The sequence below is a fragment of the Protopterus annectens genome, chromosome 8.part0 (assembly GCF_019279795.1).
Source record: "Protopterus annectens isolate FY-2018-M chromosome 8.part0, PAN1.0, whole genome shotgun sequence".
Classification (NCBI taxonomy): domain Eukaryota; kingdom Metazoa; phylum Chordata; order Ceratodontiformes; family Protopteridae; genus Protopterus; species Protopterus annectens.
This window is the reverse complement of record NC_056741.1, coordinates 1,848,184,976-1,848,198,830: the sequence shown is the minus strand read 5'-3', so window position 1 is coordinate 1,848,198,830 and position 13,855 is coordinate 1,848,184,976. Positions and strand designations below refer to the sequence as shown.

The following is a 13,855-nucleotide window of genomic DNA, read 5'->3' as shown; positions in this document are numbered from 1 at the left end:
TGGTGAAAGCCAAACATACTCTGGCTAGGCTTATAAATGCCCTAGGGCAGATACCCTAGTATCAACCTATGAACCTATAATACAAACTCTGAAAAAAAATTCTCTGGAATCAGCTTCCCTGCTCCCTGACCCATCTACCTCTCTAAATATACTAATTCTTAGATCAAGTAAACTTGAAGAGGTAAGAAGAAACCCCCCTACCTCCATCATTCTGCTGTTTCATGGTTTTCAGTGCATTATGTTCCATTTAATATGGAAGCTGATTAAAAAAGATAGAATACTCACATTTGGATGGACTCCATAAAACAGCAAATTCATGAATCAAAATACATCAAATTTAACCCAGGATTCTTTAATGCTACCTCTCTAAATCAGAACAAAAATACTTGCTCTTTATGAAGTCTGCGATCAGACCTTCTGGTAACATTGTTTCAATCTAGCAGATATACATTGTTACAATGCTTATTTTCTTATACTGTGCTTGCATTTGATTTACTTCTTAATCTGTCAGTTTGCTCTAACTAATTTCATTATGATTCACCAGTTACCAGAATTGATTTTTGTTGAAAGAGCATACACATGTAATTCCTTATGTATTTAATCTGCTGTATACTCAACTGACAGATTTGAAACATTTTTAAAAGGAGGCCCTTATTTTATTTTATTGTTATTTTCAGTTTGATAAGCAGGTAATTGAGCTGGTCAACTGACACTTTTCAGACACAAACTGTGTACAAAAATATTGTAAAAAGTATGCAAACTATGGTATAAGAGCAAGTATATATACAAACGGTTTTAATATTAGTATATGCACAGTTGAACAAGTATTAAAGCAAAATATTTCTATAATGCTAGCATGCAAAATATACAATTGAAACAGAATAGTTAGTATTGTTATAAGCTACAAGCTAGCCAATGTCAAGAAAGGAAGTGCACTTAGATACTTTATATGTATACTGCCTAGGTTTTTTTTTTTTTTAATAATTTCAGAGTTTCAAGCTTTTTCCATATGGCAAGTCCAGTTTTTGGAAAAGCTTTTTCCCCAATAGTAAGTTTAAATAAATCCAATTATTACAAGTGTGATGTTGGTTTCTTGGCCCTTTCTAATGTAATAGCTTGGTTCCTTATTTTGGACTATTCTTTTAAGGGATGGGCAGTAGCCTAGTGTTAAGATTTTAAATACCTTAGTATGTAAGTAGTTCTGCTAATACTAGGAAGCCAGTGTGCTTTTTCATATAATATGCAGTGTTGACAGCTCAAATCTTCAGAGACGACAAATTTTAATACTTTATTTTCAGCTACTTGGATTTTTTTGTCTACTAAGTGAGGAGTACAGAGCTATTAGAGGTAGGACATTAAGGACGTTTTTGGCTATGGCCGTAGATGGTCCAGCTGCAGAATGAAGGTCAGAAAGTTTACAACATAATTTTAGCTGCACAAGAACTTTAGTGTTAATATTTTCTTTATGAGTATTGCAGTTTAGCAGTAGATCATGTTATGTTGTTAAATTATGATCTCCTTCAGAATCTTTTAAAGTTAAATTAGTGATAAAAGTTTCTTTGCTGCAAAGAACATCATCACATCTGTGTTATTACTGTTGGTAGCATGATTATTTGAGTAGAGACACTTGTACAGATCAGAAAATGTGAATTGTATAGCCTTTTGCAAGCAATGATGGGTTTTGCTAGCTTCAAGTATCAGAATGTTGTCTTAATATTAGAAGGGTATCTAATCAAAAAATGCACCAACTCCAGTTACCCATTCATCGATTTCTTTCTGCCAATGGTCTGACACCTTTTCACACTGAGCTAATCGGAGGAAGTTGGAGGAAGGGCTCTGAGCCAACTAATCTGTGATATATAACATTAAGTATCCTGTTTTTTGCTTACTTCTGAGTTATTTATAGCACTTTTATTGTCTGCATATACTTTGCTAGCTTATTTCACTATGTGTGAGGTATTAACTAGAAATTTTCTATAATTGTTAAGCATTTGGTTGGGTTTGTTTGTTCTGATTTTTGTTTTCCACCCACCCTCTGTATTGGTATCCTGTTTTTATAGTTGGTGGCTTTCCAGTTGCCCGCCCCTACTGTAAATTTGAACTGGGACACTCCTCCCAGTCTAGTGTCATTACCTCATTCTACCTAATCCAGGGAGAACATTTGAGAAGGCCAACACAGTTAGTTTCTGCTCCTCCTTTCCCCTTTCCACTTTACAAAAAAAAAAATTTCTAAACTTGTTTCCTGCAAGTTGTCTAGTCCAGATACACATTTGCTGTATCCAGGACTGTTTGTAAGCTTCTGAGCCCCCAAGCCTTTCTGTGTTGGAGTGTAGCCTTCTAGCTTAATTTTGTTTCTTAGAACTAGCCAGTTTTCTAGTTTCAGCACTCAAATCTGTTTCTTTGAGCTCAGCACTTGTTCAGAACTCATTGTAAGCACTAAATAAGCAACAAAATACTACAGCACTCAACTTTCCTCACTTGTCTAGAGGAAAACAGTTTTTAGTACTTAATAAATAAGCACCTATCCAGTCATGTCTAAGGGTCAGCTCCCGGTGTTTTCTCCTGTCTACCTGATGAATCTGGGCATCTTGGGGCAATGCAGCAATTGCCTCATGTAGACAGACAACCCTATCCTCCTACCACCCAACACTACAACCTGTGAGAGATGCACTTATATAGCCAAACTGGAAGCAAAGCTCTTTTCACCCAAGACTGGACAGGACAGTCAAGAGAAGAAGGTAAACACTTGCACCACATCACACTCATCACATAGTCCCTCAAAACCTACACCACCAAAACACACACATAGAAACACAAAATACACACCTACATTCGTGCAGGCTCTCAAAAAAATCTACCCAATCAACAGGGACCTCCAAAGCAGAAACGCAAGCAACCTCAACCACCCCCCAACACAACCCAAATGACACATAGCCCACAAACTCAGTGTGCCACTCAACCACAGCCCATAAGGCATAACAACGTACCCAACACTCTAGCCATAGGTGACTCTATAGTCAGGCACACTGATGTTCCACTCACCAGGCTAAACAAGGAGAAAGTTACTGTCAGCTGCCTGTCAGGTGCCAGGATCCACCACATAATGCATGCACTCAGGTCACTCCACAACAAGTACAAATATGACTCTGTCATTGTCCATGTTGGTGTGAATGACCTGAGATGTACCTCCCTGGACTACATGAAAAGAGACATGGAGGAGCTGTCTGATCTTGTAGTCCAGTCAAGTATGACCCTAGCCCTGAATAGCATCCTGCCATCACCCAGAATGATACCACAGTACAAGGACAAAATGGTTGACTTCAACAATTGGCTAAGCTTCCGGTGTCATTCTAAGGCGATCCAGTATCTGTCTGCCTGGGATGACACGATCGACAAACCATGATGCTTTGCCAGAGATGGCCTGCACCTGTCACCCTTGGGATTCCGGATACTGGCTAAGGATCTTGCCACCCCTATAGTGCCTTTTTAGGCAAGATTCAAATGACAAATTCACCACCGTAACAGGTACAAGCAAGCAAAATCTGAGGGTAATGCTACTTAATGCTAGAAGTCTAAACCTCAAAATGCACTCATTTGAGGTACTCCTTAAAATGGAGAACATCAACATCTGTGCAGTGACAGAGACATTGTTCAAGGCTCCAGAGAGCACCCCTGCATTACCAGGCTATAATTCATACCACACCTTTTGGTCACCTAACCTGGACCGAAGCACTAAAGGCGGAGGCGTGTCCATATTCATTTATTTATTTATTATTTATTTGCAGTTGGTTTACCAGGATAGTCCATTGGGCCAAAGTGAACTCATTTTTAATGGAGTCCTGGGGAGAAAAGCTCCATAAACAATCAAAGTTACAATGTGACGTAGATTATAAGCTTACATGTGTTATAGAATAGAGCAGACCAAAGACTATTAACATTACTATATGTCATAGATTGAAAATATACAACTGGATTAGACAAGGACAAATATTACAAACAGTCTAGATTAGTGATAAATGAACAGGTAATACAGAATTTTAATGGAATAATTACAAAATATATACAGGAACGTTAATACATGTTAGGAAACTTGCGGTAAGAGGTTTAGCCAAGAATTATATACATTTAGAAAGTAATTAACAAGAATATATGAGTTGGAAGAGAAGTTAAAAGGAAGAATGCTATTGAAAAGAAGAGAAGATGAAAATTTGCAGGGTAAGTTATGTAGGGTGGCAGCAGGAGCATTCCCACTGGGATACTAGATATGAGTGAAGAGTTTTTTTGAAGATAGAGTAACTAGGGGTAGTACGAATGGATGGTGGTAGGGAGTTCCAGAGTCATGCTAGACTAAAGGATAGAAGGTGTTTGCCTGGGGGACGAGCTGGTTTGTATACTTCTAGAAAATTTTGGTTGTTAGACCTTAGCACTCTGTCAGGTAGGTGCATTTTAAATGCAGAGGAAAGGGAGGGACAGAGTGAGGGGTTGAAAATGAGCTTGTGTGCTAGAGTGAGTTGGGTATAGATAAGGTGATTGGGTAGTTCTAGCCATTTTAGTTTGTGGAGAGAGGAACGGTGGTGAGTGGAGGACGTATGGCTAGTGGCGAACTTGGCGATTTTGTTGTAGCAACATGAGAGTTGAGTTTTCAGAGAGGATTATAGATTAGTTAGGAGTGGAGCTCCACAGAGAAGGGAGGGGATGAGAAAAGATGTAGAGAGGGTGAGTTTTCATTCATTAAGAATATCCACACCTCCAGGCTAGTTGCTCAGCATAACGCATCCGAGATTATCCAAGTGTAACTAACTCTGGGCAAGACTGCACTACAAATTGTAGTTTGCTACAGATCCCCCACTATGCCCCAGGATTCCCACTCCTCATTTCTTGATACACTGGGAAATATTAGGCTACAACCTAATACCCTAATAATGGGCAATTTCAACTACCCCACCATTAACTGGGAAAACTACTCATGTACCAACTCTTGTGCTCAACGTTTTCTGAAATTCATAAATTCCAACGCCTTGGATCAACTTATCCTCACCCCCACCAGGGGCAGCAATATCCTAGACCTGGTCATTGCCAACATGGGTAACCGGTGTTTCACACCAGCGGTCAATTCCTAGTTGGTCAGATCCGACCACAAGCAAATCACCCTAGACATCCGCATCCCACCCCACCCCCCATTAGGGAAACCACCGTAAAAAATTTCTCCATAGCCAACTTAATGCTTCTTAAGACAGAAGTGGCAAACTTCACGACACCCATGCTGACAGACAATAGAGGTACGACTGCTGAATCCTATATAGTTGCACTTTATAAGCACTTACACGAGTGCATGGAGCGTGCAATCCCTAACAGAACCAAGATGCTATCCTCCAAAAAAAAAGGAAGCCAATCTGGTGGTCCTCTGCCATAAACAAACTCTACAACAGAAGAAAGAAACTGTTGCAAAAAGAGTAAAATCCCCTGAATGGAGGAACTCCATTGTCAGCCTCAGTAAGAAGCTGAGATCCCTCATAAAATCCTCCAAAGCTAGTTATTAAACAAAATCACCACTGATTCTGAAGACAACCTCAAAGCATTCTATAGCTATGTCAAGAATCTCAATGTTAACACTCAGATGTGCTCTGAGTTACAGCACAATGGCACTAAATATACAAAACCAACTGATACTGGCAACATCCTGGCAGATAGGTTCAGTGCTAACTTTACCCCTCTGTCATCCCTAAAGGGCCCATCTCTATACCGGAAGAATGCAAAGTTCCTGTAATCATGGCTGCACAGGTAAAAAACACACACTCCAAAGCTAAGAACACAGCATCCATGGGACCTGACAACATCTTAGGCTGCGTTCTACATGAACTACAGAACAAACTAGCACCTCACCTAAGTACCATGTTCAATCATAGCCTCACCTTTGGCTTTGTGCCCACTGAATGGTGCACAGCAATGGTTATCCCACTCCGCAAATGGGGAGACACCACGGACCCCGGGAACTACCGCCCCATTAGCCTGATGAGCAAGGCTATGGAATGTATCATCATGGAACTTATAAACAATGACATTGGTAATATCTCTGGACCCTACCCAGTTTGGGTTTGTAAAAGGCAGATCATGTCTCCTAAACCTGATAGACTTCTTTGAAGCAGTCACCAAAGCCATAGATGAGGGTAAGGTGGTTCACACAGCCTATCTAGATCTTGCCAAGGCCTTTGACACCATTCCCCACTCTGGAATTACAGATAAACTCACTAAACTAGGTATAAATCCCTATGTCACAAGATGGGTTGCACCCTGGCTCACTGACAGAATCCACACTATGAAAGTAGCAGACTCTAAATCCAACTTCACACCAGTGACAAGTGGAGTACCACATAGTTCAGTCCTAGGTCCTCTCCTGTTTGGTATCTACTTCTCTGAAGTACAGGCTAACACAGAAGGTCTTTGGCTAGCAAAGTTCATAGATGACTGCAAACTAGGAGCCATAATCAAAACTCCTAACGATGTGGACATCCTACAAAAGGGCCTCACTGAGACAGATGCCTGGTGTCAAAGCCATGGCCTCAAACTCAATGCCAAAAAGTGCATTGTCATCCCTTTTGGTAAAAACTCTGTACCCATGAACTACCACATAGGCAGTAGTAATTAATACCGAAAGTGCGATAAGAGACCTTGGGACACAGGTGGACAGTAGTTTCTCCTTTGATAATCACATCACCACAGTAGTCAGGAAATCCTTCTACATGGCACACCTCATCACAAAAGGTTTCTCATCCAGGAAAAAAGAGGTCATTGTTCCCCTCTACTCATCACTCATTAGACCCATTAGAGAGTACAACACCCCTTTTAGTATGTACCTCACAAGACATCTACAACAACTGGAAAGGCCACAGAAATACCTAACAAAGAGGATTACCGGCCTCAAACAGATGCCTTATGCAGACCATCTCAAAAAACTCCAGCTTTACTCTGTCGCATATCGCCTACTCAGAGACAATCTCTGCCTAAAATACAAAGCTATGTTAAACCCAAAGCTGTTGGACATGCTCCACTTAAAGAAATCCCAATCCCTCTGAGCTACACGCTCTAGGGACCTAAACCTTGTCACCACAATAAACAGAACATGCTGGAGGGATAGATTCCTGTCCCAGAGACTTCCCATATTCTGGAACAAACTACCTATGTATATCAAACAAAGCTCCTCATTAGCACTCTTCAAGAAAAATCTTGATGACTGGATGGGAGATAGGAAATTCACCCCGGGGATCACTTCTGTGGCTCTGCTTGACAGGGGCACAGGAAAATTATTTTCTTGTGTGGCAAAAGCCAGGGTTCCATTTGGCTAGGCTTATATAGGCCCTAGGGCCAATAGCCTAGTACCTACCTATGAACCTATGAACCATGCTCTTTGCATTCTTGTAGATTGCCATCTGCCTGACTCTGTACTAAAATTTAATATTTTTATTATTAATATTTTTTTACGAGACAGACTTTCATAAGTCATTCATTTTTACACAGCTTATGTATTAATATCTATTTATACTAATATTATAACTCATCTGGGTATTCTGCATTTCAGTAAGTAAGTAAGAATGTACTGCCTTCTCCAAAAGAGTTTACAATGTCATCTTCATCTGTTTGTCCTTTTTGAACTTCCAGGCTTTATCAACAGATATTCCTGGCATAAACTCTGGATGAAGTTCCCAGAGTCCAAGATTTTTGAGGCTTTACCACACTGAGCTTTCTAGACTGTTTTTAGTTAAAAGCAGAAGATGCCAAGAATGCTAAGTTGGAGTTATATTATTACATGAAACATTTCAGATCAAGATCTTACTGCAAGCCAATAGTACATATCAAGAAAAAATGCACACTCATGCTGACTTGTTAGTAGTATCCATTCCATTTGTGTAGTAAAATTCTCTTATGCATTTTTCTTTGCCTTTGATGATTGTAATTTTTGCAAATATACATGGTAGAAAACAGACACATGGCCAACATTTTGAGAACCACATCGGACATTCACAAATGGACACACACCTGTGGCATCATGTTCGTACAAATGCTCTGTCATAATCTTAAGCTGTGACATTAGACTTCCAATTGGATAAGAAACAGGCATGGAAAATATAAGCAAACATTTACACTGCTAACGTTATGTATGATACATTAATACAAGTGTTGAACTTCAATAACCACAGCCTAATGCTGGAAAACCTAATGCTCCATGGTGAAGACATAACCAAGATTTCAGGAATCATACTCCAGATTCCACAACAGATTCCAGAATGCAGTCCCCCTCCCAACCCACATCCAGAAGAGCTCATACTTCTGAACAGCATACTTTTTAAGCACTGCAAAAAAATCTTGAAATGTGGCAAACTTAAGCATGAAGAAAAATAAATAAATAAATGTGTAGACTGACAGATAGTCAACCTGGCATTTTATAGAAAAAAAAGACATTTTAAAAAATCTACTTCAGAATTTCAAAAAACACAAATATATCATTTTTAATTCTAATGTACCTCACTGCACAAAATAAATAAATAAGTTACTACAATGTAGTGTACATGCCACATGTTTGGCTACACACTAGCAATGTCAATATACATTTTGGAGGATTTTAGAAGATATTCTATTGTTTCCTGTCGCATCTGTAATTTAGTTCTTACCTGCTAATGTAGTGCAGGATCTTTGTGAAAATTACTTATCTCTAGGCACCTTATTGCTTGGGATTTTCACCTAAAACAATAAAGAAACAAGTTTGAATATATTGTTCTTTTATGGTTAAATTAACTTCACAAAGCTGTAACAAGTATGTTTTAACAACTGGAATTTAACTGGATGTAATCATTCATTTTTTCTGTTTTTTATAGCTCTTAATGACAAATAATCCATCTTCAAATGATGTAGCTAACCAGAGTGGTTTTAATTGGGAGGAAATAATGCAATCAGAAATAACAATTATCTGGACATCTGCGCTTGTGCAGTTACTGCCATATAACCAGAGGAGGAGATGCTTTCTGTAGCAAATTATTTATCTATTTATTTTATATTCTTCTAATTTCAGTGCTGTTAATATCTATAACTGCCTATAATTTGACTGAGGTTTAGTCTATGGGCTGAAAACAGTACTTTACCAAATACAGTATTACACTGGCATTCTAAATTATGCTTTAATAACTAACATTCATTTAAGAAAATACAAATTGCCAAGACAAAGATATTTCTGCATGTGGGCAAACATATACAGACACACACACACACACACACACACACACACACACACACACACACACACACACGCACACACACATACACGCACTCACCATACACACACACTTACACACACACACACACACACACACACACACACACACACACACACACACACACACACACACACACACACACACACCATACACCCATGCATATCCATACAAATAAACAAACACAAAAGTTTGAATTATACAGGCCAAACTCTAATACTGAAAATGATTAATACACAAAGGTACTGAACATTAAAATGGAAAAGAAAAGCAAAATGCAAGCATTCCTGTACCCCATACCCTCTACTGACACATTTGACCTTGTTGGCCACTTTCTTTTCCAAAACAAACTAATTCAAATTGGTATCAGTCCAGACACCACTCTCTGGTTTAAAAACTACCTCACAGACAGACACTTCATAGTAAAAATAGTATCCTCCCACTCAGAATCTGCACCTATTACCAAAGGTACACCACAATAATCCATTCTTGCCCCCCTCCTCTTCTCCATATTAACACACTTCCTTGTGACCTCCTCCATCTCCCACTTATCCTCTATGCTGATGACATGGTCATTTACCAATGAGGTCAGTCTTACACCAACATTCAGCGTCATCTCCAGTCAGACATGCATGAGCTCCACCAATGGCTCATAAACCTAAAACTGCTTCTCAACCCCACCAAGACCAAAACTGCACTTTTCGAAACTCCACAGAAACTTCACCAAGCAACTGACTCTTACTAACTTTAACCTACACAACCATTCCATAGAGAAAACCTCCACATTTAAATACCTAGGGCTATGGCTTGATCAGTTACTAAACTTCCATTTCCACATAGACAAAGTGAGAGCCAAAATAAACTTTCTCCTTCTTCTGGGCTAAAAAGATCTCCCCTTTTCTATCCCAACTAGCATAGCAGCCATTGGCAAAGGAGTTCTCCTTTTTCAACATGAACATAGGCTCTCAGTTTTTGCTTCTGCCTCCAAGCGAAACATTGCTACACTCCACATCTCTAGCAACGTCGGACAATTCATTATAAATGTTCCTCTCTGTGAGCATTGCTGTATCACCCACAAAAAAGATCAAACTTATTTTTAAAATCCCAAGTCTACAAACTAATCCAGCTCCACACATGTACTCCCCTTGCAGCTAGACTTCACAAAACAAAAACCTCCTCATAAAACCTGAGACAGTACTAACAAGTTATACCAGCTCTCATTACCCCTAGAACCAAACTCCTTAGCACTGCACATGCACTCTCCCCTCAGGCATCTACTGTTTGATAAGCTCTCTTCATCAATATTAAGGAAATCAACACTTATTCCAAATTCAACTCAAAATGTACTTCATCATCCAAGCCAAATGGCTGTGCTTCAATACAGGACATCTCACCTAACTTACCCCCTTTCTGAGCCTTCTCTCCTCTCCTCTCTCAAGATTTACTGAAGACTGGCCCACTTTACAAACTAATGTATATAGTGTACATTACACTCCTCTTGAGTGCACATCGCACTGTGCTTGTACACCAGAATGCATAGACACATTTTGTTCTCTGTAATTCGTCTGAACTATTCTGTTATTACTTACATTTCTGTATTTTTTTGTTTGTGAAATGTTTTGTATTTCACGTGGGCTGAGTCTGAAATTGGTGAATATTGTTCAGTGCACTAGCCCATTAAATAAATATAAATAAATACATCTCACCTCTGAGGTTTCAGAGCCTTGGAGAAATGAGAAATGTTTGGTTTCCTTGGAAAACTGAGTGTTTATTTTTTCTCGAATGCTGTGCGTCCTCAGAGTTTGAAAAGATTACTAGGGAAGTGAGGGAGGGGGTTACAATCAACTTCATTCACATGAAACCAAACTGCTTGGATTTCAGCAACTCACAGTATATTACTCAAGTTAAAGAATAGTTAGGAAGTTTTATAAAAGTGTTTGTTACAGGGGACAAGCGCCTTACATCTCCCAGCGTGACAGTTCTACCCCCCCCCCATCCTCACACTATAAATATAGTGCCTCTGAGGTCATGCAATCTTAAAGAAAGTGTATTTATAAAAATAGCCCGTGCAATCCAGTGTCTCACACTTGAAAACAGAAATGAGTGATCAGATGCAAGAAAATCAACCACAACCTGGTAATTCTCAAGTTAATAAAAGGTATCTGTTACTCTTCTACACCACTTGAGTGGAACATCCTGCTGCTTAAATTATTAGGCATTTTTGCACAGTTACTAATAGCATCTGTCCTATTCCTTGCCTGATATATATTATTCAACCATTGCACAATTTGAGTTTATTTTTCAGGCTTTTCCGCTTTGATGTTTTCATAGTATTTGATTATTGCAGAATTTGATCTCTCTTTCTTCATGCTTTTCCATTTTGAGATTTTTTTGCTCAGGCATTTGATATAAAAGGCATGTACATATGTACACACATCATAAGTAAAACTAAGGTATGAGGCATGTGTCTATCCTCTCTACCTCAGTTTGGTAGGTAACACTCACTAGGTGCTCCTCTCCTGAGCCCTTTCATTTTTCCACCTCTATTAAGCATAAGTAAATACCTCTGTGAGTCAAAATTTTACTACTCGGTGACCACAATTTATGTCAGCTACCTTTTTGATAAAGACATTTTTTCTCATACCCAGAAGAAAACAACTGTGCTCTAGCAGCATTCCTTTCTTCTTCTACTGTTCCTCAATCAAGACATTTAAACTAAAGACAGTAATCTGTTTCATTTAAAAAAAAAAAGAATGTTTATACAAATCATGCCTTCAGTTTTCCTTCTTGGATGTGACTTCATTCCTAAATTAATCAGTCTCTTTGCATTAATAATTCTTTAACCTGTTATCAACTTTATGATTTTTTTTCTCTAAGAGCGCAGTTAAGTTAATGTTTTTGTCCTTGTAAGGCCTCTAAAAGAATATACATTATTACAATTGTGGTTTAACAAAATAACTATGAGAATGAAAAATTTCCTCCTGTCTTCTTCTTAAAATACAATCTACTATCCTATTATTTTCCATATTGATTAGTCATTCTGTACCAGGTTTATTAGTTACTCTATTTCTCACCGCAAGCCTTAGTCCTCAGTCCTTCCCTAGTTCATAGAGTTATGTCTCCCATAACAGGAAAATCAGTCACAGTGTTGTTATTCTGTATAAGATTTATTTATGTATTTCAGTAAGTAACATGGACTGAAGAGCAATTTTTGGATACAGGCCAGTAAAGAAATTACAAAAAAAAATTAAAAATAGAGAGAGAGTGAGAAAGTATGCATTATACAAGGTTACACATTTTGAAAACCCAGTACAGAAGGCACACTGTAGGATAAAATCATTCCACCAAAGGGATAAAGACAGTTCATACATTAATTCATGTACCATCTCATCTGGGATGACAAGATCTTAGAATAAACACTGACAAGCTGACAACATGACAGATATGTGATTGGGTCAGCTATACAATCATATATGAAATTTTCAAAGCAAAGGTTTTGAACAGCAGACTTCAATTTTGTGAAAATGGCAGTGTTTCTGATAGCCCTTGGTAGGTACATTGTTCCAAATTATGACTGCTGTACAGAAAAGTCTTTGGCACAGCACAGAAGTGACAAATGCACAAGGAGAAAATGAATAGGGTTGCCAGAGAAGTTCATCAGGAGCTGGGGGTCATGTTAGGTACAGCTGGATAACCTGTAGTTGGACAGAATTTAAAATGTTTTATAAATGAAACAAAAAACAAAATGGCACTTAAAAGGGTGAGCAGCATGTAGTTGTTGTGGTACGTAGGTGTTCAAGTCTGGAACTGTTTATCATGAACATGCAAATCTTACTGACAGCTACATGGAGGAGTTAGGTGTTGCTGCAAGACCCAGCAGTGATGACTGGGTGTCGATATTCAAGTGGCAAAAGGCGTACCCACTTTAGTAGTGTACATTAGGGATCAAATGTTGGCAAAGGTGAAGCTCTGAAGTAAGTAGACACAGGCTATTTACTTTAGTTCTGGTCTTCTCAGTGCATTTTAAATAAGATGATACACACCAATCCAATTATTCCTGGGGAGGAATTGAACAATCCACCGATTTTCCCCACATCTCATCTTTCCAAGCCTCAGTCTATTTGTAATTTGATGGCAAGTTCACACTTTGAGAACCACTGTTGAATGCAAGACAAATACTTACTGTCAACATGCTAGAACTGGTGGATTTGTCAGAGGTACAGATAACCACGTCAAAAGTTAGAGGAAAAATTCAGATGCACTAAGTAAGATGATGAGTATGATGGGACTAAAGATGGATGCTTGACAGAAACCTACAACAACAAGAACAGCTTATTAATATAAGTGTTCTCCTCCATCCTGAACACCAGGATGGTACACTAGATGTGTGCTCAGCTAATAAAGGTTGGTCCGATTGTGCAGGTTTGACATGTTATCTGCTCCTGGGCACACGAGCATGGGTAGTGTGGGTTCAGGCCTGAATACCAGGCTGGTATAGTAGCTGTGTGCCCAACTAATAAGGGTTGACCCAGCAGTGCATGACTGACATATTTCCTGGGACCTAGTCTGTGCTCCTGGGCATGGGTAAATGG

General features: G+C 38.9%; 1 protein-coding gene across 2 annotated transcripts in view; it reads right to left on the bottom strand.

Annotated features, from left to right (window-relative positions):
* Nucleotides 1-13,855, bottom strand: part of SMPD3 (sphingomyelin phosphodiesterase 3) — a 1,377,949-nt gene that overhangs the window by 1,149,790 nt on the left and 214,304 nt on the right. For both annotated transcript variants that reach the window (XM_044081341.1, XM_044081340.1), the window contains one exon: nt 8,667-8,736. The gene's annotated coding sequence lies outside the window, so the exon portion shown is untranslated. The remainder of the gene's footprint in view (nt 1-8,666; nt 8,737-13,855) is intronic.